Source organism: Gossypium hirsutum, chromosome D03, assembly GCF_007990345.1.
Source record: "Gossypium hirsutum isolate 1008001.06 chromosome D03, Gossypium_hirsutum_v2.1, whole genome shotgun sequence".
NCBI lineage: Eukaryota > Viridiplantae > Streptophyta > Magnoliopsida > Malvales > Malvaceae > Gossypium > Gossypium hirsutum.
The window spans coordinates 8,550,454-8,557,981 of record NC_053439.1 but is presented as its reverse complement, the minus strand read 5'-3'; the positions used below and the strand labels follow the sequence as shown (position 1 = coordinate 8,557,981).

Genomic DNA, 7,528 nt, shown 5'->3' with positions numbered 1-7,528 from the left:
AGATTGAATCAAATCACTCTTTCACTTCTTTATCAATCAAAATCAAGTTTTCCGAAGTAGTTTTTGACGATCTAATTCTTTTTCGAGACATGGTATTTTCCCAAAAATTTGGCAAAGTTTCTGCTTGCAGAGGCAAAAGAGAAATCGACAAAAGAGGGTGGATCTTGTTTCGGCAAACCTTGCGACGGCAAAAGAGTTGTGGCGGTGACAGTAACGTGCTGCAGAAATGGTGGTATGCGGCGGTAATAACGACTGCGTGCGGCAGCGACGTGGATGCTTCGGCAATTCACTTGTGGTGGCACTAGGTAGTTTTAACCAAAGAAAAGAAAAAAGTTAGAGATTCCTTTCGGGATTTGAGGCTAGCGGCACAAAAAGAGAGATTTTAAGGAATTTTAGGGTGTAAGCAAATTACTTTGAGGGATATGAAAATTTAGTAGAATGGAGAGTGGTTTATATAGGGAAAAATTAGGGCAACATGTAGCAAAAATTTAGCTAAATTAAAGTTACTTGGGCGGCAAGTAATGAGTGTGACAGCAAGGGTTAAATTTTTCCCTCCTTTTTGCTAACTTGGGCCTCAAACTTAAACTGTATCTTAAAAGAAAACTGATTAGGATTTGGGCCAAACTTGACCCCCTTTATTAACAATAAAATTTAAAATTAAACAAAATAAATTAAACTAGAAAAAAAACATTTTAAAACCTAATTAGAAGATTTCTTCTTAACAAATTACATTAAATTAATTCCCAATAAAGGTTGGAGGGGTCACACCGGTCCCGCTTAAGTTCCAATCTCCTTAGACAGAATTAATTAAATGTACTTAATTTAAGAAAATAAATTCTAATTATTTATTTACTTACAAAACGAGTTTATGAAAAATCAAGGGTCTGTTAATTTGAACGAAGATTCAACTTGCTTAACTTCACCATCCCAGTAGTGTTTGAGACGTTGACCATTAAATTTAAACGTACCTCTGTAATTTTCGTACAATTCAATAGCTCCATAAGGATAAACTCGGTGGATGGTATAAGGTCCTTTCTATCGGGATTTCAGCTTTCAAGGAAATAACTTCAGCCTTGAATTAAACAACAACACCTTTTGACATTCTTTAAACTCGCGAGGTTGTATATGACTATCATGTTATCTCTTTGATCTTTCTTTAAACAAGCTCAGCTTTTCCAACTCATCAAGTTGTAAAATCCTTCTCTCGCCGGCTTGCTTAAGATCAATATTTAACTGCTTCAAAACCCAATGAGCTTTATTCTCCAATTCTAATGGTAAATGACATGCCTTTCCAAAGACTAATCGATAAGGATTCATTCCTAATGGAGTCTTGAATGATGTTCGATAGGCCCATAATGCATCATCGAGCCTTCGAGACCAATCTTCTCTATTAGGGTGTATTACCTTTTCAAGGATACCTTTGATTTCCCGGTTCACTTTTTCATCTTGTTCATTAGACTGGGGATGATAAGCAGTAGCAATCTTGTGCTTCACATCATATTTTTCAAGCAACCACTTAAGCCATTTGTTCACAAAGCGAGAACCTTCATCACTAATAATAGCTCTTGGTGTCCCAAATCGTGTAAACACATGCTTATGTAAGAATCGCATGACTACCTTAGCATCATTTGTAGGGTATGCTTCAGCTTCAACCCACTTGGATACATAGTCCACAGCAACTAATATGTATTTGTTCCCATATGAAGAAGGAAATGGGCCTAAGAAGTCAATTCTCCATACGTCGAACAATTCAATCTCCAAAATATTTGTCAAGGGCATCTCATTCCTCCTTGATAAATTTCTGATTCTTTGGCACTTATCTCAGTTCTTCACATCAGCGTAAGCATCTTTGAATAGTGTAGGTCAAAAGAAACCTGCTTGCAAAATCTTTGCTACAGTACGTGAACCACCAATGTGTCCCCCACTTGGAGATGAATGGCAATGATATAAGATCTCAGCAATCTCACTTTCAGCTACACACTTTTGAATTTTATTATCTGCACACTGTTTAAACAAAAATAGATCCTCCTAAAAATAATACCGACTATCATGAAGGAATTTCTTCCTTTGTTGGTATGTCATTTCTCAAGGAATTATTCCACATGCAAGATAATTGGAAAAATCAGCAAACCAGGGTATTTCATGAATTTGACTTACCTCAAATAAGTGCTCATCTGGGAAATTCTCGTTGATAGGCACACCAGACTGGGTTACCTTATCTTGCTCCAACATCGACAAATGATCAGCTACTTCATTTTTGACACTTTTTCTGTCTTGGATCTCAAGTTCAAATTCTTGGAGTAAAAGTATCCAACGAATTAGCCTTAGTTTTGCATCTTTCTTCGTGAGCAAGTATTTAATAGTCGCATGGTCAGTAAATACTGTAACTTTTGTACCTATAAGATATAAGCGAAATTTGTCAAAAGTAAAAACTATAACAAATAGTTCCTTTTCAGTTACCGTATAATTGAGTTGGACTCCCATCAAGGTTCTACTTGCATAGTAAATGGGGTGGAATACTTTATTTCTTCTTTGACTCATCACAGCTCCAATAGCATAATCACTTGCATCGCACATCAACTCAAAATGTGAGTTCTAATCAGGTGTAATGATTACTGGGGTTGTAATTAACCGATTCTGTAGATCTTCAAAAGCTTCCAAACATGTTTTGTTGAAATCGAACACTGTATCTTTCTCTAACAACAAACACAATGGTTTAGAAATTTTGAGAAATCTTTGATAAACCTTCGATAAAAACCGGCATGCCCTATGAAACTTCTGATTCCTTTCACATTAATTGGGGCTCGTAATCTTTCAATTACGTCCACCTTTTCTTTGTCGACTTCAATTTCTTTCTTTGAGATCTTATGACCTAACACAATTCCTTCATTGACCATAAAATGGCATTTTTCCCAATTAAGGACAAGATTCGTTTCTTTGCATCTCTTCAGTACCATAGCCAAATTACTCAAACAAATATCATAAGTGTTACCAAAAATAGAAAAATCATCCATGAAAACCTCGACGAAATTTTCGACCATATCAGTAAATATTGCCATCATTCATCGTTGAAAAGTAGCAGGTGCATTGCATAAACCAAAAGGCATTCGCTTAAAAGAAAACATACTGTATGGACAAGTAAAGGTTGTTTTATGTTGGTCTTTTGGGGCTACAAATATTTGGTCATATCCCGAATAGCCATCTAAAAAACAATAAAATTCATTACCTACCAGTCGATCTAACATCTGGTCCATAAAAGGCAACGAAAAATGGTCCTTCCGAGTGGCTTTGTTTAGATTTTTGTAATCAATACAGATTCTCCAACCGGTAACAGTTCCTGTTGGAATTAACTCGTTACGCTCATTTTCAACAATCGTGATTCCACCTTTCTTCGGCACACACTGCACTGGACTTACCTCTGAACTATCTGAAATAGGATAGATGATTCCTACATCTAACCATTTGATCACTTCCTTTCTCACAACTTCTTTCATAATAGGATTGAGCCTCTTTTGCCCATCAATTTGAGCTCTTTCACCTTATTCTAAAATGATTTTATGCATGAAAAAAGAAGGGCTTATACCTCGAATATCAGCTATGGTCCAACCAATTACTTTCTTAAATTTCTTTAGAATAGCAATTAATCACTCCTCTTCATCTTTTGACAGTTCCACTAAAATAATCACAAGTAAAGTAGAGCAATCACCTAAATACACGTATTTCAAATGGAAAAGAAGTACCTTTAGTTCGAGTTTAGGTGGTTCTTCGATTGAAAACTTGGGTTGCACAAATTCTTTGACTTCCAACTCCAACAGTTCAAACCATGTGGATTGAATATAATTTTTCAGATTAGCTTTCATCAAAACCATGTTTTCTTCACCTTCTTCATCCTCCAAAGGGTCAAGATCTAAAGCTTTCTCCAACAGATATTCCTCAAAATTGCTTTCCAAAGAAACCAAGGATTCTATCTCTTCCATAACTGAACACTCATCTTCCAAATTGGGAAATTTCATTGCTGTAAGAATGTTAAAGGTTACCTGATCATCTTGAACTTGCATGGTGAGTTCACCTTTCTGCACATCAATTAACGTTCTTCTTGTGGCTAGGAATGGTCTCCCAAGGATAATTGGCACTTCCTTATCGGCTTCAAAATCTAAAATAGTGAAATCAGCAGGAAAAATAAATTTATCGACTCTTACCAAAACATCTTCGATCTTTCTTTCGGGATATGCTAAAGATCGATTCGCTAGCTGACGCGTCACAGTTGTAGGTCTTACTTCACATATCCCTAACATCTTGAAAATAGACTTAGGCATTAAGTTGATACTCGCTCCTAAGTCACACAAAGCTTTACCACAGTAAGATTCACCAATGTTACAGGGTATAGTAAAGCTTCCTGGGTCTTTCAATTTCGGTGGCAGTTGATAATCATTTCTTCTTGGACAGTATATCCTTCGTAAACTTCACATAATTTGGCATTTTTTCTAAAGCCTCCACCAACGGAATATTGATGTGTAACTACTTCAGAACATCCAAAAACTTCTTGAATTGCACCTCATGTTTCTACTTGTGTTACTGCAATCTTTGCCGATATGGAGGTGATGGAGCTTTCGGTTGAATCGGACAACTTTTCTGAGTAGGTAAATCTGCATCCAAAGACGATATTAAAATATTTGAATTCACTAGGTAAGAGTTTACCTTGTCAGACTTTGTAGATTCTGATTCCTTTGGTGTAAGAACTTCAACATCTGGTTGACTCTTCTCAACGGGTTTATCTTCGACATCAATCAATCAGGGTTCTAGAATTTTACCACTTCGCAATGCCACTGCCTTGATATGTTCTTTACCCAAATTTTTTAGATTCTCAGTATCGCTTGGCAAGGTTCCTTGTGGTCTATTACGTAACTCCGTAGCTAACTGACCCATTTTATTTTACAAATTTTTCAATGTTGCTGCTTGGCTCTTGATCAAAGCGTCATTCTTTGCCATGTACGCTTTCAACAAGTTTTCCAAACTGTTTGATGCATCAGCTTGAGGTGGTTTTAGAGCTTACTGATTAAACCCTTGAGATTGGTTGGGTTTCTGCCGCAATAAGTTGTTGCTCGATCCATTTCCTTGGTTGCTTCAAGAAAAGTTAGGATGATTACACCATGAAGGATTGTAGAAGTTGGACTGGGGTCCTTGTCCACTCCTATTTTGATATTGGTTCCCCACATAGTACACTAACTTGGAATTTGATGGACAATTCTCAAAAGAATGACCGTCCCCATAGTACACACAGAAAACTACTTCAAACAGACTTGGTGGCTGAGCTCTAAAATTATTAGTAATATTAGCGGTTAACTATTTAACATAGAGGAAATAGACGATACCTGAGTCGATAACAAAGTGGGAGAGTCAACTTCATGAACTCCGGCTACTTGTCTTCCAGAAGCTGTTCGATTTGTTGGCCATTGATAGTTATTACTCGTGATCCTCTCGATAATCTCATAAGCCTCTTTATAAGACTTAGCCAAAATTGCACCATTCGCGGAAGCGTCTACCATCAATCTTGTATGTGCATTGATACCATTATAGACTATCTCCAACTGGATACAGTGAGGAATCCCATGATGATGACACTTACGAAGTAACTCCTTGAATTGCTCCCAAGCCTCAAACAAAGACTCGTCATCCAATTGTTGGAAAGTTGTGATCACGCTCCTCAACCTAGCATTTTTGCTAGGTGAGAAATACTTAACCAAAAATCTCTCTTCTAATTCTTGCCATGTAGATATGAAACTCAGTGGCAATAAATTGAGCCATGGTCATGCTCGATCTCGCAATGAGTACGGAAACAACTTCAACCTCAGTGCATCTTCAGTCACAACGGCTATCTTGAATGAATCACTCACCTCTACAAACAATCAAAGGTGGAGATGTGGATTTTCTGTGGGCATGCCACTAAATTGGCCCACCGTTTGTATCATTTGAAACATCACTGGTTTCAATTCAAACTGGGTTGCCTCAATATCTGGCCTTCTAATTCCTGGGTTTAACTCGCTAAAAAGTGGCACAGCATATTGTCTGATGCATCGATCCCTATCATCGGCAATGAGGATGGGATTTCGTACATAATTGGCCTCATTCCCTATTTCTTGATTCTGATTTCCAATGTCCATCTCAACTTGTCTTTGAGTTGTTCATTCACGTCTTCTTTGTCTAAAACTTCGCTAAATTTCAGGGTCTACATGGAGTAAATCGATAATTCAAACTATGCTCATAAACACCTGAACTGAAAATCACAAAAATTAAAAAGAATAAGATAGTAATATTAGAAATAAATCAAATTGAAAATAAATAATTTCACGAAAAAAATGACTATGGCAATAGTTGACAATCCCCAACAACGGGGCCAAAAACTTGTAACGCTGGGGTTTGTGTAAGTGTACACAGTCGTTATCAAGTAATAAGTAAGTATCGAGTTATTGTCTCCACAGGGATTGTATTTGTGCTAAGTCACTTAATTTGTAAAATTATATTAACAATTTGAAAAAATAAAAACAAAATAGTGTTGAGAAGTGGTATAAACTAGATGCAATGATCCCTAATGTAAATTATCCTAATATGCAGACTATAATAATGAAATAGATTTAGTAAAATTAAACACAATTTGCAACAATTATAACATAAATAAACTAGGACAATTACTTTAATTAAATTTAATTTATTATCATCATGCTTAATAATATTCGAAAAAACATTCCATGGCAACTCGATCCTTCATGAGTTTTGAAAGCCAAATTGGGTGCTTTCAGAATCTTTACTTAGTAAATACGCATTTTAATGATCCTTATTTACTGAGGGTTTCTTAGCATTCGTGTGAGGTAACATGGATGTGTTAGGTTTGAAACAATTTAATCACACAAATCTAAAAACTATGCAGATAACAGAGCCTGGTTAGGGTTGTTATGCAACCTACAATTTAATCGGGTTAGGATCTAAATTGAGCATGCACATTTCAATTATACGTCCATTAACCGTGGTCTGGTTAGGATCGCTCAGCTAATTCAGGTGTATTTTAATCACATATGAATGAAATATAGACTTGATTTTAATTGAAAACATGATCGATTGAGGCACAATCATTAGAAGCATGAATCACATAAATATTATTTAATCAAAATAACCATCCTAGCTTAAATAAAATTTAAGCTATCATTGTTGTAAACAAGAACATAGAACTCATATCAGACATCTTTAAATTAAATTAAAGAAAAGATAGATTAAACCCAATTCAGAGTGGCTGTCACCCAAGACTCTGACTGATGAGGCTCATTCGTTTCTTTGCGTTGCTCCTTTGCTAATGGTTCTCCAAGGTGGTCGACCAAGTGCTCTTTAAGAGGCTAATTTGATAAAATCCTTATACAAGGATGATGATAGGTGTGAGAGCTAAGAGAGTTGAGAGAGAGGATGAGAGATGAGAGGTTTGAGTGATGAGGGATGATTGAAAAAGTGAGAAATGAGCTCTTATTTATAGGTGAGGCAA

At 36.3% G+C, this 7,528-nt stretch overlaps 1 non-coding gene across 1 annotated transcript; it reads left to right on the top strand.

The window, feature by feature from the left end:
- The first annotated feature begins 5,604 nt into the window (after positions 1-5,604).
- On the top strand, positions 5,605-5,711 carry LOC121215765 (small nucleolar RNA R71). The gene has a single exon (XR_005911740.1). It is a non-coding gene; the product is annotated as a small nucleolar RNA R71 (small nucleolar RNA).
- The last annotated feature ends 1,817 nt before the right edge of the window (positions 5,712-7,528 follow it).